Consider the following 26475-nt stretch of genomic DNA (forward strand, 5'->3'; position numbering starts at 1 on the left):
TATAAACTAATCAATATGTTTATATTGTTTGAAACCTTTTGAGGACCCTTTTACCATAACAATATAAACTTATAGAGTCCATCTGATGTTGTATTAGCTATACATGGGTCAATTTTTGACCTATGTAACACATTTATGGCACATTTCCAGAAGAAAATGTGAAATGCTGCTTGCAGTGGCAAATCTCACCACCCGGTTGCTGGGGTGTTCCCGGTGGTTGCTACAGTGTTCTGGGTGGTTGCTAGGTGGTTGTTAGGGTATTCCGGGTGGTTGCTAGGGTGTTGCTAGGGTGTTCTGGGTGGTTACTAGGGTGTTGCTAGGTGGTTGCTAGGGTGTTCTGGGTGGTTGCTTGGGAGTTGCTAGGGTTGGTTGCTTGCTAGGGTGTTGCTAAGGTGTTCTGGGTGGTTGCTAGGCGGTTGCTAGAGTGTTGCTAAGGTGTTCTGGGTGGTTGCTAGGGTGATTTAGGTGGTTACTATGGTAGTCTGTGTGGTTCCTATGGTGTTTCTAGGTGGTTGGTAGTGTCCAAATTACTATAGAGTTTTTATAATGTTTTTGGCAATTGATTTATATATCATCAAAAGGAGCCCATAAGTTGTTCAGAAATAATTTCAATAGGTCAGATGTGGACAATTCTATATGGCCTAGGAACCATCAAAAGGAGTCTATGAGTATGTAGAAAGTTCAAGATCAAGTACACATGGGCAAAAAAAAAACAGTCTGTATGTCAAATATCTGTCTGGCTAAAATAACATGATAAGAGGTCATTCTGTATAGTATCCTGATTTTCAAAGAACACCTTAGCCAGAAATATGTTCAGTAGTTAAAATAAGGACTCTTGTATGGCTTCAGTAACATCAAAAGGAGTTAATGAGTATGTTTAGAATGTTCAAGATCAAGTACTCGTGGGCCAGAACTATGTTCAGTAGGTCAAAAAGGAACCTATCTATAGCATCATGTAATATCAGAAGGAGTCTAAAAGTTTCTCTTGTTTAAAAACTTTTCAGGACCCTTTGACCAGACATGAGTTAAATACTTAAGATATGGACATTCTATATGCCTTAAGAAGCATCAAAAGGAGTCTATGAGAATTTATACAAAAAGTTCGAGACCTAGTACTCGTCGGCAAGGACTATGTTTGTGGGTCAATGAGGAACCTCTAGGCCTAGGAAGTAGTCTAAGAAGTAGCATAAGAAGTAGTCTATTTAGTATGTATAGAAAGTTCAATAGCAGGTACTCGTGGGACAGATATATGTTCAGTATATGTTCAAATATCTTCCTGCTCATAAAACATCATAAGTAGTAAATATCAATGTATAGTAACCTAGTGATATAGTAACCTATGTTCAGTAGGTCAAATAGGAACCTTTGTATAGCTTATATATCATCAAAAGGAGTCTAATGAGCTTATATTGTTTAAAAACTTTTGAGGTCCCTTTTACCAGAAATGAGTTCAAAAAGCTGTAAAGCTCATGTGTTGTTTGTCTGTCCACAAATAAATTAGTTTGTAAAATAGAAATGCATGCAAAATCACGTTATATCTTTTCATTGCAACGAGGAACAAGTTAGATATGTCATGCAATGCGACGAAACACATCTCAGGTGTTTTCTTTTCATTGCACAGAGGTTAGTTATTGCGTGCATAATCATAACAAGGAACAAGTTAGATATGTCACGCAGTGCAATAAAACACATCTTAGGTGTTTTCTTTTAATTGCACAAAGGTTAGTTAAAGCGTGCATATGCATAACGAGGAACAAGTTAGATATGTCATGCAGTGCGATAAAACACATCTTAGGTGTTTTCTTTTCATTGCACAGAGGTTAGTTAAAGCGTGCATATGCATAACGAGGAACAAGTTAGATATGTCATGCAAAGGACTGAAACCCATGTTAGGTGTTTTCTTTTCACTGCAGAGAGGTTTTTGCGTGCATATTGCATAACGAGAAACAAGTTATATCTATCATGCAATGCAATGAAACACAGGTGTTTTCTTTTCATTGCACAGAGGTTAGTTATTGCGTGCATATGCATAACGAGGAACAAGTTAGATATGTCATGCAATGCACTGAAACCCATGTTAGGTGTTTTCTTTTCACTGCAGAGAGGTTAGCTATTTGCGTGCATATGCATAACGAGAAACAAGTTATATCTATCTTGCAATGCAATGAAACACATCTTAGGTGTTTTCTTTTCATTGCACAGAGGATAGTTATTGCATGCATACATAACGAGGAACAAGTTAGATAGGTCATGCAATGAATTGAAAAACATCTTAGTTGTTTTCTTTTCATTGCACAGAGGTTATTGCGTGCATGACATAACGAGAAACAAGTTAGATCTGTCATGCAATGCACTGAAACACATCTTAGGCGTTTTCTTTTCACTGCACAGAGGTTAGTTATTGCGTGCATATGCATAACGAGGAACAAGTTAGATAGGTCATGCAATGAGATGAAACACATCTTAGGGTGTTTTCTTTTCATTGCACAGAGGATAGTTATTGCATGCATACATAACGAGGAACAAGTTAGATAGGTCATGCAATGCATTGAAACACATCATAAATGTTTTCTTTTCATTGCACAGAGGTTAGTTATTCCGTACATATGCATAACGAGTAACAAGTTAGATATGTCATGTAATGCACTGAAACACATCTTAGGTGTTTTCTTTTCACTGCACAGAGCGAGTTATTGCGTGCATATGCATGACGAGAAACAAGTTATATCTGTCATGTAATGCACTGAAACACATCTTAGGTGTTTTCTTTTCACTGCACAGAGCGAGTTATTGCGTGCATATGCATAACGAGAAACAAGTTAGATCTGTCATGTAATGCACTGAAACACATCTTAGGTGTTTTCTTTTCACTGCACAGAGCGAGTTATTGCGTGCATATGCATAACGAGAAACAAGTTAGATCTGTCATGCAATGCACTGAAACACATCTTAGGTGTTTTCTTTTCAATGCACAGAGGTTAGTTATTGCATGCATACATAACGAGGAACAAGTTAGATAGGTCATGCAATGCATTGAAACACATCTTAGTTGTTTTCTTTTCATTGCACAGAGGTTATTGCGTGCATATGCATAACGAGGAACAAGTTAGATATGTCATGCAATGCAATGAAACACATCTTAGGTGTTTTCTTTTCATTGCACAGAGGTTAGATATTCCGTGCATATGCATAACGAGTAACAAGTTAGATATGTCAAGTAAAGCAATTAAACACATCTTAGGTGTTTTCTTTTCACTGCAGAGAGGTTACTTATTTGCGTGCATATGCATAACGAGAAACAAGTTATATCTATCATGCAATGCAATGAAACATATCTTAGGTGTTTTCTTTTCATTGCACAGAGGATAGTTATTGCATGCATACATAACGAGGAACATTAGATAGGTCATGCAATGAATGCATTGAAACACATCTTAGTTGTTTTCTTTTCATTGCACAGAGGTTATTATTGCGTGCATGTCATAATGAGGAACAAGTTAGATATGTCATGCAATGCAATGAAACACATCTTAGGTGTTTTCTTTTCATTGCACAGAGGTTAGTTATTCCGTGCATATGAATAACGAGTAACAAGTTAGATATGTCATGTAATCCACTGAAACACATCTTAGGTGTTTTCTTTTCACTGCACAGAGCGAGTTATTGCGTGTATATGCATAACGAGAAACAAGTTAGATCTGTCATGCAATGCACTGAAACACATCTTAGGTGTTTTCTTTTCACTGCACAGAGCGAGTTATTACGTTTATATGCATAACGAGAAACAAGTAAGATCTGTCATGCAATGCACTGAAACACATCTTAGTTATTTTCTTTTCACTGCACAGAGGTTAGTTATTGCGTGCATATGCATACCGAGGAACAAGTTAGATGGGTCATGCAATGCGATGAAACACATCTTAGGTGTTTTCTTTTCATTGCACAGAGGATAGTTATTGCATGCATACATAACGAGGAACAAGTTAGATAGGTCATGCATTGCATTGAAACACATCTTAGTTGTTTTCTTTTCATTGCAGAGAGGTTATTGCGTGCATATGCATAACGAGGAACAAGTTAGATATGTCATGTAATGCACTGAAACACATCTTAGGTGTTTTCTTTTCACTGCACAGAGCGAGTTATTGCGTGCATATGCATAACGAGAAACAAGTTAGATCTGTCATGAAATGCACTGAAACACATCTTAGGTGTTTTCTTTTCAATGCACAGAGGTTAGTTATTGCATGCATACATAACGAGGAACAAGTTAGATAGGTCATGCAATGCATTGAAACACATCTTAGTTGTTTTCTTTTCATTGCACAGAGGTTATTGCGTGCATATGCATAACGAGGAACAAGTTAGATATGTCATGCAATGCAATGAAACACATCTTAGGTGTTTTCTTTTCATTGCACAGAGGTTAGATATTCCGTGCATATGCATAACGAGTAACAAGTTAGATATGTCATGTAATGCAATTAAACACATCTTAGGTGTTTTCTTTTCACTGCAGAGAGGTTACTTATTTGCGTGCATATGCATAACGAGAAACAAGTTATATCTATCATGCAATGCAATGAAACATATCTTAGGTGTTTTCTTTTCACTGCAGAGAGGTTACTTATTTGCGTGCATATGCATAACGAGAAACAAGTTATATCTATCATGCAATGCAATGAAACACATCTTAGGTGTTTTCTTTTCATTGCACAGAGGTTAGTTTTTCCGTGCATATGAATAACGAGTAACAAGTTAGATATGTCATGTAATCCACTGAAACACATCTTAGGTGTTTTCTTTTCACTGCACAGAGCGAGTTATTGCGTGTATATGCATAACGAGAAACAAGTTAGATCTGTCATGCAATGCACTGAAACACATCTTAGGTGTTTTCTTTTCACTGCACAGAGCGAGTTATTACGTTTATATGCATAACGAGAAACAAGTAAGATCTGTCATGCAATGCACTGAAACACATCTTAGGTGTTTTCTTTTCACTGCACAGAGGTTAGTTATTGCGTGCATATGCATACCGAGGAACAAGTTAGATGGGTCATGCATTGCATTGAAACACATCTTAGTTGTTTTCTTTTCATTGCAGAGAGGTTATTGCGTGCATATGCATAACGAGGAACAAGTTAGATATGTCATGCAATGCAATGAAACACATCTTAGGTGTTTTCTTTTCATTGCACAGAGGTTAGTTTTTCCGTGCATATGCATAACGAGTAACAAGTTAGATATGTAATGTAATGCACTGAAACACATCTTAGGTGTTTTCTTTTCATTGCACAGAGGTTATTGCGTGCATATGCATAACGAGGAACAAGTTAGATATGTCATGCAATGCAATGAAACACATCTTAGGTGTTTTCTTTTCATTGCACAGAGGTTAGATATTCCGTGCATATGCATAACGAGTAACAAGTTAGATATGTCATGTAATGCAATTAAACACATCTTAGGTGTTTTCTTTTCACTGCAGAGAGGTTACTTATTTGCGTGCATATGCATAACGAGAAACAAGTTATATCTATCATGCAATGCAATGAAACATATCTTAGGTGTTTTCTTTTCATTGCACAGAGGATAGTTATTGCATGCATACATAACGAGGAACATTAGATAGGTCATGCAATGAATGCATTGAAACACATCTTAGTTGTTTTCTTTTCATTGCACAGAGGTTATTATTGCGTGCATGTCATAATGAGGAACAAGTTAGATATGTCATGCAATGCAATGAAACACATCTTAGGTGTTTTCTTTTCATTGCACAGAGGTTAGTTATTCCGTGCATATGAATAACGAGTAACAAGTTAGATATGTCATGTAATCCACTGAAACACATCTTAGGTGTTTTCTTTTCACTGCACAGAGCGAGTTATTGCGTGTATATGCATAACGAGAAACAAGTTAGATCTGTCATGCAATGCACTGAAACACATCTTAGGTGTTTTCTTTTCACTGCACAGAGCGAGTTATTACGTTTATATGCATAACGAGAAACAAGTAAGATCTGTCATGCAATGCACTGAAACACATCTTAGGTGTTTTCTTTTCACTGCACAGAGATTGCGTGCATATGCATACCGAGGAACAAGTTAGATGGGTCATGCAATGCGATGAAACACATCTTAGGTGTTTTCTTTTCATTGCACAGAGGATAGTTATTGCATGCATACATAACGAGGAACAAGTTAGATATGTCATGCAATGCAATGAAACACATCTTAGGTGTTTTCTTTTCATTGCACAGAGGTTATTGCGTGCATGTCATAACGAGGAACAAGTTAGATTTGTCATGCAATGCGCAATGCAATGAAACACATCTTAGGTGGTTTCTTTTCATTGCACAGAGGTTAGTTTTTCCGTGCATATGCATAACGAGTAACAAGTTAGATATGTAATGTAATGCACTGAAACACATCTTAGGTGTTTTCTTTTCACTGCACAGAGCGAGTTATTGCGTGCATATGCATAACGAGAAACAAGTTAGATCTGTCATGTAATGCACTGAAACACATCTTAGGTGTTTTCTTTTCACTGCACAGAGCGAGTTATTGTGTGCATTTGCATAACGAGAAACAAGTTAGATCTGTCATGCAATGCACTGAAACACATCTTAGGTGTTTTCTTTTCATTGCACAGAGAAACATGTTAGTTATTGCGTGCATATTCTTTAATGCACAACGTTAGACGTTAGATGTGTTTTCGTTGAACAACGGAATGAGTTAGATATTGAATGCGTTCCTCTGTTGCACAAAGGAACGAGTAAGTTATTGCATTGCACGACCGCTCAAGTGATGTTTTTTCGTCAGTGCACAAAAGAATTAGTAGTAGAATCCATGCGAAAGAGTCAAAGGGTCCTCAAAGGTTTTAATAAATATTAACTTATTGACTTTTGATGATTTGTAAGCTATAGATAGGTTCCTTTTTGTCCTAGTGAACATATTTCTGGCTCACGGGTACTTGATTCTAAGCCATAGAGAAGTCCATATCTGACCTATTGTACTAATTTCTGGTCTTTGTTTCCTCAAATGTTTTTAAATAATATCAACTGATAGACTCAATTTTGACCTACTTAACATGTTTCTAGCCTATGGGTAATTAATTGATCCTTCTCATGATGTTATTTCAGCCTGAAAGATATTTGACCGCCTGGTCATAGGTCAATTTTTGACCTCCAGGAACACTTTTATGGCCAACGGGTCCTTGGTATGTGGGTTATTATACCGAGAGATTTACTTCTAATGATGTCATTTCAGCCAGACAAAAATTTGCCCTACTGAACATGTTTCTAGCCCAAAAGTACTTGATCTTGAACTTTCCAAACATACTCATAGACTCCAACAGATGCTTCCTAAGCCATAGAGAAGTCCATATCTGACCTATTTGAACTCATTTCTGGTCAAAGAATCCTCTAAAGGTTTTAAACAATATAAACTTATAGACTCCTGATGTTACATTAGCTATACATAGGTAGATTTTTGACCTTCTGAAACACATTTATGGTCCACGGGTATTTGATGTTTGGGTTAATGTACCGAGAGCTTTGCTTCTCATGATGAAATTTCAGCCATAAATATATTTGACCTACTGAACATATATCTGGCCCAAAAGTACTTGACATTGTAACTTTCCATTCATACTCATAGACTCCAACAGATGCTTCCTAAGCCATAGAGAAGTCCATATCTGACATATTGAACTAATTTCTGATCAAAGATTTCTCAAAAAGTTTAAAACAATATAAACTTTTAGACTCCTTCTGATGTTATATTAGATATACATAGGTCAATTTTGACCTCCATGAACACATTTATGGCACATTTCCAGAAGAAAATGTGAAGTGGAGCTTGAAGCGGCAAATCTCAGCACCCGGTTGCTAGGGTGTTCTGGGAGGTTGCTACGGTGTTCAGGGTGGTTGCTAGGTGTTTTTTTTAGGGTATTCTGGGTGGTTGCTATGGTATTGCTATGCGGTTGTTAGGGTATTCTGGGTGGTTGCGAAGGTGTTCTCGGTGGTTGCTAGGGTGTTGCTAGGCGGTTGCTGGGGTGTTAATGGTGGTTGCTAGGGTGTTGCCAGATGGTTTCTGGGGTGTTCTGGTTAATTTCTAGGGTGTTCTGGATGGTTGCTAGACTGTTGCTTGGTGGTTGCTAGGGTGTTCTGGTTGGTTGGAGATTTACTTCTCATGATGTCATTTCAGCCAGAAAAATATTTTACCTACTGAACATGTTTCTGGTCCAAAAATACTTGATCTTGAACTTTCCACACATACTCATAGACTATGTAATATAACATTCTGATGTTATATGACAGGTCAATTTTTGACCTCCATGAACACTTTTATGGCCCATGGGTACTTGGATCTGTTGGTTAATATACCGAGAGATTTACATCTCATGATGTCATTTCAGCCACACAAATATTTGACCTACTGAACATGTTTCTGGCCCAAAAGTACTTGATCTTGAACTTTCCAAACATACTCATAGACTCCAACAGATGCTTCCTAAGCCACAGAGAAGTCCATATCTGACATATTGAACTCATTTCTGGTCAAAAGATCCTCAAAAGGTTTTAAACAATATAAACTTATAGACTCCTGATGTTACATTAGCTATACATAGGTCAATTTTTGACCTTCAGAAACACATTTATGGTCCACGGGTATTTGATGTTTGGGTTAATGTACCGAGAGCTTTGCTTCTCATGATATAATTTCAGCCATAAATATATTTGACCTACTGAACATATGTCTGGCCCAAAAGTACTTGACCTTGTACTTTCCATTCATACTCATAGACTCCAACAGATGCTTCCTAAGCCATAGAGAAGTCCATATCTGACATATTGAACTAATTTCTGATCAAAGATTTCTCAAAAAGTTTAAAACAATATAAACTTTTAGACTCCTTCTGATGTTATATTAGATATACATAGGTCAATTTTGACCTCCATGAACACATTTATGGCACATTTCCGGAAGAAAATGTGAAGTGGAGCTTGAAGCGGCAAATCTCAGCACCCGGTTGCTAGGGTGTTCTGGGAGGTTGCTACGGTGTTCTGGGTGGTTGCTAGGTGTTTTTTTAGGGTATTCTGGGTGGTTGCTATGGTGTTGCTATGCGGTTGTTAGGGTATTCTGGGTGGTTGCGAAGGTGTTCTGGGTGGTTGCTAGGGTGTTGCTAGGCGGTTGCTGGGGTGTTAATGGTGGTTGCTAGGGTGTTGTCAGATGGTTGCTGGGGTGTTCTGGTTTGTTTCTAGGGTGTTCTGGATGGTTGCTAGGCTGTTGCTTGGTGGTTGCTAGGGTGTTCTGGTTGGTTGGAGATTTACTTCTCATGATATCATTTCAGCCAGAAAAATATTTTACCTACTGAACATGTTTCTGGTCCAAAAATACTTGATCTTGAACTTTCCACACATACTCACAGACAATGTAATATAACATTCTGATGTTATATGACATAGGTCAATTTTTGACCTCCATGAACACTTTTATGGCCCACGGGTACTTGGATCTGTTGGTTAATATACCGAGAGATTTACATCTCATGATGTCATTTCAGCCAGACAAATATTTGACCTACTGAACATGTTTCTGGCCCAAAAGTACTTGATCTTGAACTTTCCATACATACTCATAGACCATGCAATTTAACATTCTGATGTTATATTACACAGGTCAATTTTTGACCTCCATGAACACTTTTATGGCCCACGGGTACTTGGATCTGTTGATTAATATACCGAGAGATTTAGATCTCATGATGTCATTTCAGCCAGACAAATATATGACCTACTGAACATGTTTCTGGCCCAAAAGTACTTGATCTTGAACTTTCCAAACATACTCATAGACTCCAACAGATGCTTCCTAAGCCACAGAGAAGTCCATATCTGACATGTTGAACTCATTTCTGGTCAAAGGTTTCTCAAAAAGTTTCAAACAATATAGACTTTTAGACTCCTTCTGATGTTATATTAGATATACATAGGTCAATTTTGACCTCTATGAACACATTTATGGCACATTTCCTGAAGAAAATGTGAAGTGGAGCTTAAAGCGGCAAATCTCAGCACCCGGTTGCTAGGGTGTTCTGGGAGGTTGCTACGGTGTTCTGGGTGGTTGGTAGTTTTTTTTTTTAGGGTATTCTGGGTAGTTGCTATGGTGTTGCTATGCGGTTGCTAGGGTATTCTGGGTGGTTGCGAAGGTGTTCTGGGTGGTTGCTATGGTGTTGCTATGTGGTTGCTAGTGTATTCTGGGTGGTTGCGAAGCTGTTCTGGGTGGTTGCTAGGGTGTTGCTAGGCGGTTGCTAGGGTATTCTGGGTGGTTGCGAAGGTGTTCTGGGTGGTTGCTGGGTTGTTCTGGTTTGTTTCTAGGGTATTGTGGGTGGTTGCTATGATTTTGCTTGGTGGTTGCTAGGGTGTTATGGTTGGTTGGAGATTTATTTCTCATGATGTCATTTCAGCCAGAAAAATATTTTACCTACTAAACATGTTTCTGGCCCAAAAGTATTAGATCTTGAACTTTCCATACATATTCATAAACTATGTAATATAACATTCTGATGTTATATAACATAGGTCAATTTTTGACCTCCATGAATACTTTTATGGCCCACGGGTACTTGATCTGTGTGTTAATGTACCGAGAGATTTACATCTCATGATGTCATTTCAGCCAGACAAATATTTGACCTACTGAACATGTTTCTGGTCCAAAAGTTCTTGATCTTGAACTTTCCATACAGACTCATAGACTCCAATAGATGCTTCCTAAGAAACCATAGAGAAGTCCATATCTGACCTATTGAACTCATTTCTGGTGAAAAGTTCCTCAAAATAGTTTAAAACAATATAAACTTATAGATTCCTTCTGATGTTATATTAGCTATACATAGGTCAATTATTGACCTCCAGGAACACATTTATGGCCCACGGGTACTTGATCTATGGGTGAGTATACCGAGAGATTTACTTCTCATGATGTAATTTCAGCCAGACAAATATTTGACCTCCTTCTGATGTTATATAATATATACATTGGTCAATTATATTAGATATACATAGGTCAATTTTTGACCTCCAGGAACACATTTATGTCCCACGGGTACTTGATCTGTGGGTTAATATACCGATAGATTTACTTCTCGTGATGTCATTGAACTCATTTCTTGTCAAAGGTTCCTCAAAAAGTTTAAAACAATGTAAACTTTTAGACTTCTTCTGATGTTATATTAGACATACATAGATCAATTTTTGACCACCAGGAACACATTTATGGCACATTTCCAGAAGAAAATATGAAGTGGAGCTTGAAGCGGCAAATCTCAGCACCCGGTTGCTAGGGTGTTCTGGGAGGTTGCTACGGTGTTCTGGTGATTGCTAGGTGTTTTTTTAGGGTATTGTGGGTGGTTGCTATAGTGTTGCTATGCGGTTGCTAGGGTATTCTGGGTGGTTGCGAAGGTGTTCTGGGTGGTTGCTAGGGTGTTGCTAGGCGGTTGCTGGGGTATTCTGGGTGGTTGCTTTGGTGTTGCTATGTGGTTGCTAGGTTGTTGCTAGGCGATTGCTGGGGTGTTAATGGTGGTTGCTAGGGTGTTGCCAGATGGTTGCTGGGGTGTTCTGGTTTGTTTATAGGGTGTTCTGGATGGTTGCTAGGCTCTTGCTTGGTGGTTGCTAGGGTGTTCTGGTTGGTTGGAGATTTACTTCTCATGATGTCATTTCAGCCAGAAAAATATTTTACCTACTGAACATGTTTCTGGTCCAAAAATACTTGATCTTGAACTTTCCACACATACTCACAGACTATGTAATATAACATTCTGATGTTATATTACATAGGTCAATTTTTGACCTCCATGAACACTTTTATGGCCCACGGGTACTTGGATCTGTTGGTTAATATACCAAGAGATTTACATCTCATGATGTCATTTCAGCCAGACAAATATTTGACCTACTGAACATGTTTCTGGCCCAAAAGTACTTGATCTTGAACTTTCCAAACATACTCATAGACTCCAACAGATGATTCCTAAGCCACAGAGAAGTCCATATCTGACATATTAAACTCATTTCGGGTCAAAGGTTTCTCAAAAGTTTAAAACAATATAGACTTTTAGACTCCTTCTGATGTTATATTAGATATACATAGGTCAATTTTGACCTCCATTAACACATTTATGGTCCACGGGTATTTGATGTTTGGGTTAATGTACCGAGAGCTTTGCTTCTCATGATATAATTTCAGCCATAAATATATTTGACCTACTGAACATATATCTGGCCCAAAAGTACTTGACCTTGTACTTTCCATTCATACTCATAGACTCCAACAGATGCTTCCTAAGCCATAGAGAAGTCCATATCTGACATATTGAACTAATTTCTGATCAAAGATTTCTCAAAAAGTTTAAAACAATATAAACTTTTAGACTCCTTCTGATGTTATATTAGATATACATAGGTCAATTTTGACCTCCATGAACACATTTATGGCACATTTCCAGAAAAAAATGTGAAGTGGAGCTTGAAGCGGCAAATCTCAGCACCCGGTTGCTAGGGTGTTCTGGGAGGTTGCTACGGTGTTCTGGGTGGTTGCTAGGTGTTTTTTTAGGGTATTCTGGGTGGTTGCTATGATGTTGCTATGCGGTTGTTAGGGTATTCTGGGTGGTTGCGAAGGTGTTCTGGGTGGTTGCTAGGGTGTTGCTAGGCGGTTGCTGGGGTGTTAATGGTGGTTGCTAGGGTGTTGTCAGATGGTTGCTGGGGTGTTCTGGTTTGTTTCTAGGGTGTTCTGGATGGTTGCTAGGCTGTTGCTTGGTGGTTGCTAGGGTGTTCTGGTTGGTTGGAGATTTACTTCTCATGATATCATTTCAGCCAGAAAAATATTTTACCTACTGAACATGTTTCTGGTCCAAAAATACTTGATCTTGAACTTTCCACACATACTCACAGACTATGTAATATAACATTCTGATGTTATATGACATAGGTCAATTTTTGACCTCCATGAACACTTTTATGGCCCACGGGTACTTGGATCTGTTGGTTAATATACCGAGAGATTTACATCTCATGATGTCATTTCAGCCAGACAAATATTTGACCTACTGAACATGTTTCTGGCCCAAAAGTACTTGATCTTGAACTTTCCATACATACTCATAGACCATGCAATTTAACATTCTGATGTTATATTACACAGGTCAATTTTTGACCTCCATGAACACTTTTATGGCCCACGGGTACTTGGATCTGTTGATTAATATACCGAGAGATTTAGATCTCATGATGTCATTTCAGCCAGACAAATATATGACCTACTGAACATGTTTCTGGCCCAAAAGTACTTGATCTTGAACTTTCCAAACATACTCATAGACTCCAACAGATGCTTCCTAAGCCACAGAGAAGTCCATATCTGACATATTGAACTCATTTCTGGTCAAAGGTTTCTCAAAAAGTTTCAAACAATATAGACTTTTAGACTCCTTCTGATGTTATATTAGATATACATAGGTCAATTTTGACCTCTATGAACACATTTATGGCACATTTCCTGAAGAAAATGTGAAGTGGAGCTTAAAGCGGCAAATCTCAGCACCCGGTTGCTAGGGTGTTCTGGGAGGTTGCTACGGTGTTCTGGGTGGTTGGTAGTTTTTTTTTTTAGGGTATTCTGGGTAGTTGCTATGGTGTTGCTATGCGGTTGCTAGGGTATTCTGGGTGGTTGCGAAGGTGTTCTGGGTGGTTGCTAGGGTGTTGCTATGTGGTTGCTAGTGTATTCTGGGTGGTTGCGAAGCTGTTCTGGGTGGTTGCTAGGGTGTTGCTAGGCGGTTGCTAGGGTATTCTGGGTGGTTGCGAAGGTGTTCTGGGTGGTTGCTGGGTTGTTCTGGTTTGTTTCTAGGGTATTGTGGGTGGTTGCTATGATTTTGCTTGGTGGTTGCTAGGGTGTTATGGTTGGTTGGAGATTTATTTCTCATGATGTCATTTCAGCCAGAAAAATATTTTACCTACTAAACATGTTTCTGGCCCAAAAGTACTAGATCTTGAACTTTCCATACATATTCATAAACTATGTAATATAACATTCTGATGTTATATTACATAGGTCAATTTTTGACCTCCATGAATACTTTTATGGCCCACGGGTACTTGATCTGTGTGTTAATGTACCGAGAGATTTACATCTCATGATGTCATTTCAGCCAGACAAATATTTGACCTACTGAACATGTTTCTGGTCCAAAAGTTCTTGATCTTGAACTTTCCATACAGACTCATAGACTCCAATAGATGCTTCCTAAGAAACCATAGAGAAGTCCATATCTGACCTATTGAACTCATTTCTGGTGAAAAGTTCCTCAAAATAGTTTAAAACAATATAAACTTATAGATTCCTTCTGATGTTATATTAGCTATACATAGGTCAATTATTGACCTCCAGGAACACATTTATGGCCCACGGGTACTTGATCTATGGGTGAGTATACCGAGAGATTTACTTCTCATGATGTAATTTCAGCCAGACAAATATTTGACCTCCTTCTGATGTTATATAATATATACATTGGTCAATTATATTAGATATACATAGGTCAATTTTTGACCTCCAGGAACACATTTATGTCCCACGGGTACTTGATCTGTGGGTTAATATACCGATAGATTTACTTCTCGTGATGTCATTGAACTCATTTCTTGTCAAAGGTTCCTCAAAAAGTTTAAAACAATGTAAACTTTTAGACTTCTTCTGATGTTATATTAGACATACATAGATCAATTTTTGACCACCAGGAACACATTTATGGCACATTTCCAGAAGAAAATATGAAGTGGAGCTTGAAGCGGCAAATCTCAGCACCCGGTTGCTAGGGTGTTCTGGGAGGTTGCTACGGTGTTCTGGTGATTGCTAGGTGTTTTTTTAGGGTATTCTGGGTGGTTGCTATAGTGTTGCTATGCGGTTGCTAGGGTATTCTGGGTGGTTGCGAAGGTGTTCTGGGTGGTTGCTAGGGTGTTGCTAGGCGGTTGCTGGGGTATTCTGGGTGGTTGCTTTGGTGTTGCTATGTGGTTGCTAGGTTGTTGCTAGGCGATTGCTGGGGTGTTAATGGTGGTTGCTAGGGTGTTGCCAGATGGTTGCTGGGGTGTTCTGGTTTGTTTATAGGGTGTTCTGGATGGTTGCTAGGCTCTTGCTTGGTGGTTGCTAGGGTGTTCTGGTTGGTTGGAGATTTACTTCTCATGATGTCATTTCAGCCAGAAAAATATTTTACCTACTGAACATGTTTCTGGTCCAAAAATACTTGATCTTGAACTTTCCACACATACTCACAGACTATGTAATATAACATTCTGATGTTATATTACATAGGTCAATTTTTGACCTCCATGAACACTTTTATGGCCCACGGGTACTTGGATCTGTTGGTTAATATACCAAGAGATTTACATCTCATGATGTCATTTCAGCCAGACAAATATTTGACCTACTGAACATGTTTCTGGCCCAAAAGTACTTGATCTTGAACTTTCCAAACATACTCATAGACTCCAACAGATGATTCCTAAGCCACAGAGAAGTCCATATCTGACATATTGAACTAATTTCTGGTCAAAGATTTCTCAAAAAGTTTAAAACAATAAAAACTTTTAGACTCCTTCTGATGTTATATTAGATATACATAGGTCAATTTTGACCTCCATTAACACATTTATGGCACATTTCCTGAAGAAAATGTGAAGTGGAGCTTGAAGCGGCAAATCTCAGCACCCGGTTGCTAGGGTGTTCTGGGAGGTTGCTACGGTGTTCTGGTTGGTTGGTAGGTTTTTTTTAAGGGTATTCTGGGTGGTTGCTAAGGTGTTGCTATGCGGTTGCTAGGGTATTCTGGGTGGTTGCGAAGGTGTTCTGGGTGGTTGTTAGGGTGTTGCTATGTGGTTGCTAGGGTATTCTGGGTGGTTGCGAAGCTGTTCTGGGTGGTTGCTAGGGTGTTGCTAGGCGGTTGCTAGGGTATTCTGGGTGGTTGCGAAGGTTTTCTGGGTGGTTGCTGGGTTGTTTTGGTTTGTTTCTAGGGTGTTCTGGGTGGTTGCTATGCTGTTGCTTGGTGGTTGCTTAGGGTGTTCTGGTTGGTTGGAGATTTATTTCTCATGATGTCATTTCAGCCAAAAAAATATTTTACCTACTAAACATGTTTCTGGCCCAAAAGTACTAGTTCTTGAACTTGCCATACATATTCATAGACTATGTAATATAACATTCTGATGTTATATTACATAGGTCAATTTTTGACCTCCATGAATACTTTTATGGCCCACAGGTACTTGATCTGTGGGTTAATATACCGAGAGATTTACATCTCATGATGTCATTTCAGCCAGACAAATATTTGACCTACTGAACATGTTTCTGGCCCAAAAGTTCTTGATCTTGAACTTTCCATACAGACTCATAGACTCCAATAGACGCTTCCTAAGAAGCCATAGAGAAGTCCATATCTGACCTATTGAACTCATTTCTGGTGAAAAGTTCCTCAAAATAGTTTAAAACAATATAAACTTATAGATTCCTTCTGATGTTATATTAGCTATACATAGGTCAATTTTTGACCTCCAGGAACACATTTATGGCCCACGGGTACTTGATCTATGGGTGAGTATACCGAGAGATTTACTTCTCGTGATGTAATTTCAGCCAGACAAATATTTGACCTTCTTCTGATGTTATATAAGATATACATTTGTCAATTATATTAGATATACATAGGTCAATTTTTGACCTCCAGGAACACATTTATGTCCCACGGGTACTTGATCTGTGAGTTAATATACCGATAGATTTACTTCTCGTGATGTCATTGAACTCATTTCTGGTCAAAGGTTCCTCAAAAAGTTTAAAACAATGTAAACTTTTAGACTTCTTCTGATGTTATATTAGATATACATAGATCAATTTTTGACCACCAGGAACACATTTATGGCACATTTCCAGAAGACAATGTGAAGTTGAGCCTGAAGTGGCAAATCTCAACACCCGGTTGCTCTAGGGTGTTCTGTGTGGTTGCTAGGTGGTTGTTAGGGTATTCTGGGTGGTTGCTATGGTGTTTTTATGTGGTTGCTAGGTGCTAATGTTGCTAGGCGGTTGCCAGGTTGTTCTGGATGGTTGCTAGGGTGTTGCTAGGTGGTTGCTGGGGTGTTCTTGTTTGTTGGTGTTGGTTGCTGGGTGGTTGCTAGGGTGTTTTAGGTCGTTACTATGGTATTCTGGGTTGTTGCTATGGTGTTACCAGGTGGTTGGTAGTGTTTACATATGGTTACTAAAGAGTTTCTGTAATGTTTTTGGGCATGATTTAGCTCTTAACTAATAAATTCTTTTTGTAATATAATGTAATATGATATAAACTAATCAATATGTTTATATTGTTTGAAACCTTTTGAGGACCCTTTTACCATAACAATATAAACTTATAGAGTCCATCTGATGTTGTATTAGCTATACATGGGTCAATTTTTGACCTATGTAACACATTTATGGCACATTTCCAGAAGAAAATGTGAAGTGCTGCTTGCAGTGGCAAATCTCACCACCCGGTTGCTAGGGTGTTCCCGGTGGTTGCTACAGTGTTCTGGGTGGTTGCTAGGTGGTTGTTAGGGTATTCCGGGTGGTTGCTAGGGTGTTGCTAGGGTGTTCTGGGTGGTTACTAGGGTGTTGCTAGGTGGTTGCTAGGGTGTTCTGGGTGGTTGCTTGGGAGTTGCTAGGGTTGGTTGCTTGCTAGGGTGTTGCTAAGGTGTTCTGGGTGGTTGCTAGGCGGTTGCTAGAGTGTTGCTAAGGTGTTCTGGGTGGTTGCTAGGGTGATTTAGGTGGTTACTATGGTAGTCTGTGTGGTTCCTATGGTGTTTCTAGGTGGTTGGTAGTGTCCAAATTACTATAGAGTTTTTATAATGTTTTTGGCAATTGATTTATCAAAAGGAGCCCATAAGTTTTTCAGAAATAATTTCAATAGGTCAGATGTGGACAATTCTATATGGCCTAGGAACCATCAAAAGGAGTCTATGAGTATGTAGAAAGTTCAAGATCAAGTACACATGGGCAAGAAATACAGTCTGTATGTCAAATATCTGTCTGGCTAAAATAACATGATAAGAGGTCATTCTGTATAGTATCCTGATTTTCAAAGAACACCTTAGCCAGAAATATGTTCAGTAGTTAAAATAAGGACTCTTGTATGGCTTCAGTAACATCAAAAGGAGTTAATGAGTATGTTTAGAATGTTCAAGATCAAGTACTCGTGGGCCAGAACTATGTTCAGTAGGTCAAAAAGGAACCTATCTATAGCTCATGTAATATCAGAAGGAGTCTAAAAGTTTTTCTTGTTTAAAAACTTTTCAGGACCCTTTGACCAGACATGAGTTAAATACTTAAGATATGGACATTCTATATGCCTTAAGAAGCATCAAAAGGAGTCTATGAGAATTTATACAAAAAGTTCGAGACCTAGTACTCGTCGGCAAGGACTATGTTTGTGGGTCAATGAGGAACCTCTAGGCCTAGGAAGTAGTCTAAGAAGTAGCATAAGAAGTAGTCTATTTAGTATGTATAGAAAGTTCAATATCAGGTACTCGTGGGACAGATATATGTTCAGAATATGTTCAAATATCTTCCTGCTCATAAAACATCATAAGTAGTAAATATCAATGTATAGTAACCTAATGATATAGTAACCTATGTTCAGTAGGTCAAATAGGAACCTTTGTATAGCTTATATATCATCAAAAGGTGATAATCAATAAGCTTATATTGTTTAAAAACTTTTGAGGTCCCTTTTACCAGAAATGAGTTCAATAGCTATACTATGCACTGTAAAGCTCATGTGTTGTTTTCTCTTCTGTCCACATATAAATTAGTTTGTAAAATAGAAATGCATGCAAAATCACGTTATATCTTTTCATTGCAACGAGGAACAAGTTAGATATGTCATGCAATGCGACGAAACACATCTCAGGTGTTATCTTTTCATTGCACAGAGGTTAGTTATTGCGTGCATAATCATAACAAGGAACAACTTAGATTTGTCATGCAGTGCGATAAAACACATCTTAGGTGTTTTCTTTTCATTGCACAGAGGTTAGTTAAAGCGTGCATATGCATAACGAGGAACAAGTTAGATATGTCATGCAATGCACTGAAACCCATGTTAGGTGTTTTCTTTTCACTGCAGAGAAGTTAGTTATTTGCGTGCATACGCATAACGAGAAACAAGTTGTATCTATCATGCAATGCAATGAAACACATATTAGGTGTTTTCTTTTCATTGCACAGAGGTTAGATATTACGTGGATATGCATAACGACGAACAAGTTAGATAGGTCATGCAATGCGATGAAACACATCTTAGGTGCTTTCTTTTCATTGCACAGAGGTTAGTTATTGCGTGCATATTCATAACAAGGAAAAAGTTAGATAGGCCTATGTCATGCAGTGCGAGAAAACACATCTTAGGTGTTTTCTTTTCATTGCACAGAGGTTAGTTAAAGCGTGCATATGCATAACGAGGAACAAGTTAGATATGTCATGTAATGCAATTAAACACATCTTAGGTGTTTTCTTTTCACTGCAGAGAGGTTACTTATTTGCGTGCATATGCATAACGAGAAACAAGTTATATCTATCATGCAATGCAATGAAACATATCTTAGGTGTTTTCTTTTCATTGCACAGAGGATAGTTATTGCATGCATACATAACGAGGAACATTAGATAGGTCATGCAATGAATGCATTGAAACACATCTTAGTTGTTTTCTTTTCATTGCACAGAGGTTAGTTATTCCGTGCATATGAATAACGAGTAACAAGTTAGATATGTCATGTGATCCACTGAAACACATCTTAGGTGTTTTCTTTTCACTGCACAGAGCGAGTTATTGCGTGTATATGCATAACGAGAAACAAGTTAGATCTGTCATGCAATGCACTGAAACACATCTTAGGTGTTTTCTTTTCACTGCACAGAGCGAGTTATTACGTTTATATGCATAACGAGAAACAAGTTAGATCTGTCATGCAATGGACTGAAACACATCTTAGGTGTTTTCTTTTCACTGCACAGAGGTTAGTTATTGCGTGCATATGCATACCGAGGAACAAGTTAGATGGATCATGCAATGCGATGAAACACATCTTAGGTGTTTTCTTTTCATTGCACAGAGGATAGTTATTGCATGCATGCATAACGAGGAACAAGTTAGATATGTCATGCAATGCAATGAAACACATCTTAGGTGTTTTCTTTTCATTGCACAGAGGTTAGTTTTTCCGTGCATATGCATAACGAGTAACAAGTTAGATATGTCATGTAATGCACTGAAACACATCTTAGGTGTTTTCTTTTCACTGCACAGAGCGAGTTATTACGTTTATATGCATAACGAGAAACAAGTTAGATCTGTCATGCAATGCACTGAAACACATCTTAGGTGTTTTCTTTTCACTGCACAGAGGTTAGTTATTGCGTGCATATGCATACCGAGGAACAAGTTAGATGGGTCATGCAATGCGATGAAACACATCTTAGGTGTTTTCTTTTCATTGCACAGAGGATAGTTATTGCATGCATGCATAACGAGGAACAAGTTAGATATGTCATGCAATGCAATGAAACACATCTTAGGTGTTTTCTTTTCATTGCACAGAGGTTAGTTTTTCCGTGCATATGCATAACGAGTAACAAGTTAGATATGTCATGTAATGCACTGAAACACATCTTAGGTGTTTTCTTTTCACTGCACAGAGCGAGTTATTGCGTGCATATGCATAACGAGAAACAAGTTAGATCTGTCATGTAATGCACTGAAACACATCTTAGGTGATTTCTTTTCACTGCACAGAGCGAGTTATTGTGTGCATTTGCATAACGAGAAACAAGTTAGATCTGTCATGCAATGCACTGAAACACATCTTAGGTGTTTTCTTTTCATTGCACAGAGAAACATGTTAGTTATTGCGTGCATATTCTTTAATGCACAACGTTAGACGTTAGATGTGTTTTCGTTGAACAACGGAATGAGTTAGATATTGAATGCGTTCCTCTGTTGCACAAAGGAACGAGTAAGTTATTGCATTGCACGACCGCTCAAGTGATGTTTTTTCGTCAGTGCACAAAAGAATTAGTAGTAGAATCCATGCGAAAGAGTCAAAGGGTCCTCAAAGGTTTTAATAAATATTAACTTATTGACTTTTGAAGATTTGTAAGCTATAGATAGGTTCCTTTTTGTCCTAGTGAACATATTTCTGGCTCACGGGTACTTGATTCTAAGCCATAGAGAAGTCCATATCTGACCTATTGTACTAATTTCTGGTCTATGTTTCCTCAAATGTTTTTAAATAATATCAACTGATAGACTCAATTTTGACCTACTTAACATGTTTCTAGCCTATGGGTAATTAATTGATCCTTCTCATGATGTTATTTCAGCCTGAAAGATATTTGACCGCCTGAACATATTTCTGGCCCAAAAGTACTTGATCTTGAACTTTCCATACATACTCATAGACTCCAATAAATGCTTCCTAAGCGATGGAAAAGTCCATATCTGACCTTTTCAACTAATTTCTGGTCAAAGGTTCCTCAAAAACTTTAAAACGATATAAACTTATAGACTACTTCTGATGTTATATTACATAGGTCAATTTTTGACCTCCAGGAACACTTTTATGGCCAACGGGTCCTTGGTATGTGGGTTATTATACCGAGAGATTTACTTCTCATGATGTCATTTCAGCCAGACAAAAATTTGGCCTAATGAACATGTTTCTAGCCCAAAAGTACTTGATCTTGAACTTTCCAAACATACTCATAGAATCCAACAGATGCTTCCTAAGCCATAGAGAAGTCCATATCTGACCTATTTGAACTCATTTCTGGTCAAAGAATCCTCAAAAGGTTTTAAACAATATAAACTTATAGACTCCTGATGTTACATTAGCTATACATAGGTAGATTTTTGACCTTCTGAAACACATTTATGGTCCACGGGTATTTGATGTTTGGGTTAATGTACCGAGAGCTTTGCTTCTCATGATGAAATTTCAGCCATAAATATATTTGACCTACTGAACATATATCTGGCCCAAAAGTACTTGACATTGTAACTTTCCATTCATACTCATAGACTCCAACAGATGCTTCCTAAGCCATAGAGAAGTCCATATCTGACATATTGAACTAATTTCTGGTCAAAGATTTCTCAAAAAGTTTAAAACAATATAAACTTTTAGACTCCTTCTGATGTTATATTAGATATACATAGGTCAATTTTGACCTCCATGAACACATTTATGGCACATTTCCAGAAGAAAATGTGAAGTGGAGCTTGAAGCGGCAAATCTCAGCACCCGGTTGCTAGGGTGTTCTGGGAGGTTGCTACGGTGTTCTGGGTGGTTGCTAGGTGTTTTTTTTAGGGTATTCTGGGTGGTTGCTATGGTATTGCTATGCGGTTGTTAGGGTATTCTGGGTGGTTGCGAAGGTGTTCTGGGTGGTTGCGAAGGTGTTCTGGGTGGTTGCTAGGGTGTTGCTAGGCGGTTGCTGGGGTGTTAATGGTGGTTGCTAGGGTGTTGCCAGATGGTTTCTGGGGTGTTCTGGTTAATTTCTAGGGTGTTCTGGATGGTTGCTAGGCTGTTGCTTGGTGGTTGCTAGGGTGTTCTGGTTGGTTGGAGATTTACTTCTCATGATGTCATTTCAGCCAGAAAAATATTTTACCTACTGAACATGTTTCTGGTCCAAAAATACTTGATCTTGAACTTTCCACACATACTCATAGACTATGTAATATAACATTCTGATGTTATATGACATAGGTCAATTTTTGACCTCCATGAACACTTTTATGGCCCATGGGTACTTGATCTGTGGGTTAATATACCAAGAGATTTACATCTCATGATGTCATTTCAGCTAGACAAATATTTGACCTACTGAACATGTTTCTGGCCCAAAAGTACTTGATCTTGAACTTTCCATACATACTCATAGACCATGCAATATAACATTCTGATGTTATATTACACAGGTCAATTTTTGACCTCCATGAACACTTTTATGGCCCACGGTACTTGGATCTGTTGGTTAATATACCGAGAGATTTACATCTCATTATGTCATTTCAGCCACACAAATATTTGACCTACTGAACATGTTTCTGGCCCAAAAGTACTTGATCTTGAACTTTCCAAACATACTCATAGACTCCAACAGATGCTTCCTAAGCCACAGAGAAGTCCATATCTGACATATTGAACTCATTTCTGGTCAAAAGATCCTCAAAAGGTTTTAAACAATATAAACTTATAGACTCCTGATGTTACATTAGCTATACATAGGTCAATTTTTGACCTTCAGAAACACATTTATGGTCCACGGGTATTTGATGTTTGGGTTAATGTACCGAGAGCTTTGCTTCTCATGATGTAATTTCAGCCATAAATATATTTGACCTACTGAACATATATCTGGCCCAAAAGTACTTGACCTTGTACTTTCCATTCATACTCATAGACTCCAACAGATGCTTCCTAAGCCATAGAGAAGTCCATATCTGACATATTGAACTAATTTCTGATCAAAGATTTCTCAAAAAGTTTAAAACAATATAAACTTTTAGACTCCTTCTGATGTTATATTAGATATACATAGGTCAATTTTGACCTCCATGAACACATTTATGGCACATTTCCAGAAGAAAATGTGAAGTGGAGCTTGAAGCGGCAAATCTCAGCACCCGGTTGCTAGGGTGTTCTGGGAGGTTGCTACGGTGTTCTGGGTGGTTGCTAGGTGTTTTTTTAGGGTATTCTGGGTGGTTGCTATGGTATTGCTATGCGGTTGTTAGGGTATTCTGGGTGGTTGCGAAGGTGTTCTGGGTGGTTGCTAGGGTGTTGCTAGGCGGTTGCTGGGGTGTTAATGGTGGTTGCTAGGGTGTTGCCAGATGGTTTCTGGGGTGTTCTGGTTAATTTCTAGGGTGTTCTGGATGGTTGCTAGGCTGTTGCTTGGTGGTTGCTAGGGTGTTCTGGTTGGTTGGAGATTTACTTCTCATGATGTCATTTCAGCCAGAAAAATATTTTACCTACTGAACATGTTTCTGGTCCAAAAATACTTGATCTTGAACTTTCCACACATACTCACAGACTATGTAATATAACATTCTGATGTTATATGACATAGGTCAATTTTTGACCTCCATGAACACTTTTATGGCCCACGGGTACTTGGATCTGTTGGTTAATATACCGAGAGATTTACATCTCATGATGTCATTTCAGCCAGAAAAATATTTTACCTACTGAACATGTTTCTGGTCCAAAAATACTTGATCTTGAACTTTCCATACATACTCATAGACCATGCAATTTAACATTCTGATGTTATATTACACAGGTCAATTTTTGACCTCCATGAACACTTTTATGGCCCACGGGTACTTGGATCTGTTGATTAATATACCGAGAGATTTAGATCTCATGATGTCATTTCAGCCAGACAAATATATGACCTACTGAACATGTTTCTGGCCCAAAAGTACTTGATCTTGAACTTTCCAAACATACTCATAGACTCCAACAGATGCTTCCTAAGCCACAGAGAAGTCCATATCTGACATATTGAACTCATTTCTGGTCAAAGGTTTCTCAAAAAGTTTCAAACAATATAGACTTTTAGACTCCTTCTGATGTTATATTAGATATACATAGGTCAATTTTGACCTCCATGAACACATTTATGGCACATTTCCTGAAGAAAATGTGAAGTGGAGCTTAAAGCGGCAAATCTCAGCACCCGGTTGCTAGGGTGTTCTGGGAGGTTGCTACGGTGTTCTGGGTGGTTGGTAGTTTTTTTTTTTAGGGTATTCTGGGTAGTTGCTATGGTGTTGCTATGCGGTTGCTAGGGTATTCTGGGTGGTTGCGAAGGTGTTCTGGGTGGTTGCTAGGGTGTTGCTATGTGGTTGCTAGTGTATTCTGGGTGGTTGCGAAGCTGTTCTGGGTGGTTGCTAGGGTGTTGCTAGGCGGTTGCTAGGGTATTCTGGGTGGTTGCGAAGGTGTTCTGGGTGGTTGCTGGGTTGTTCTGGTTTGTTTCTAGGGTATTGTGGGTGGTTGCTATGATTTTGCTTGGTGGTTGCTAGGGTGTTATGGTTGGTTGGAGATTTATTTCTCATGATGTCATTTCAGCCAGAAAAATATTTTACCTACTAAACATGTTTCTGGCCCAAAAGTACTAGATCTTGAACTTTCCATACATATTCATAAGCTATGTAATATAACATTCTGATGTTATATTACATAGGTCAATTTTTGACCTCCATGAATACTTTTATGGCCCACGGGTACTTGATCTATGTGTTAATGTACCGAGAGATTTACATCTCATGATGTCATTTCAGCCAGACAAATATTTGACCTACTGAACATGTTTCTGGTCCAAAAGTTCTTGATCTTGAACTTTCCATACAGACTCATAGACTCCAATAGATGCTTCCTAAGAAGCCATAGAGAAGTCCATATCTGACCTATTGAACTCATTTCTGGTGAAAAGTTCCTCAAAATAGTTTAAAACAATATAAACTTATAGATTCCTTCTGATGTTATATTAGCTATACATAGGTCAATTATTGACCTCCAGGAACACATTTATGGCCCACGGGTACTTGATCTATGGGTGAGTATACCGAGAGATTTACTTCTCATGATGTAATTTCAGCCAGACAAATATTTGACCTCCTTCTGATGTTATATAATATATACATTGGTCAATTATATTAGATATACATAGGTCAATTTTTGACCTCCAGGAACACATTTATGTCCCACGGGTACTTGATCTGTGGGTTAATATACCGATAGATTTACTTCTCGTGATGTCATTGAACTCATTTCTTGTCAAAGGTTCCTCAAAAAGTTTAAAACAATGTAAACTTTTAGACTTCTTCTGATGTTATATTAGATATACATAGATCAATTTTTGACCACCAGGAACACATTTATGGCACATTTCCAGAAGAAAATATGAAGTGGAGCTTGAAGCGGCAAATCTCAGCACCCGGTTGCTAGGGTGTTCTGGGAGGTTGCGAAGGTGTTCTGGGTGGTTGCTAGGGTGTTGCTATGTGGTTGCTAGGTTGTTGCTAGGCGATTGCTGGGGTGTTAATGGTGGTTGCTAGGGTGTTGCCAGATGGTTGCTGGGGTGTTCTGGTTTGTTTATAGGGTGTTCTGGATGGTTGCTAGGCTCTTGCTTGGTGGTTGCTAGGGTGTTCTGGTTGGTTGGAGATTTACTTCTCATGATGTCATTTCAGCCAGAAAAATATTTTACCTACTGAACATGTTTCTGGTCCAAAAATACTTGATCTTGAACTTTCCACACATACTCACAGACTATGTAATATAACATTCTGATGTTATATTACATAGGTCAATTTTTGACCTCCATGAACACTTTTATGGCC

This window comes from Pimephales promelas, chromosome 15 (genome assembly GCF_988280905.1).
Source record: "Pimephales promelas chromosome 15, fPimPro1.hap1.1, whole genome shotgun sequence".
Lineage (NCBI taxonomy): Eukaryota > Metazoa > Chordata > Actinopteri > Cypriniformes > Leuciscidae > Pimephales > Pimephales promelas.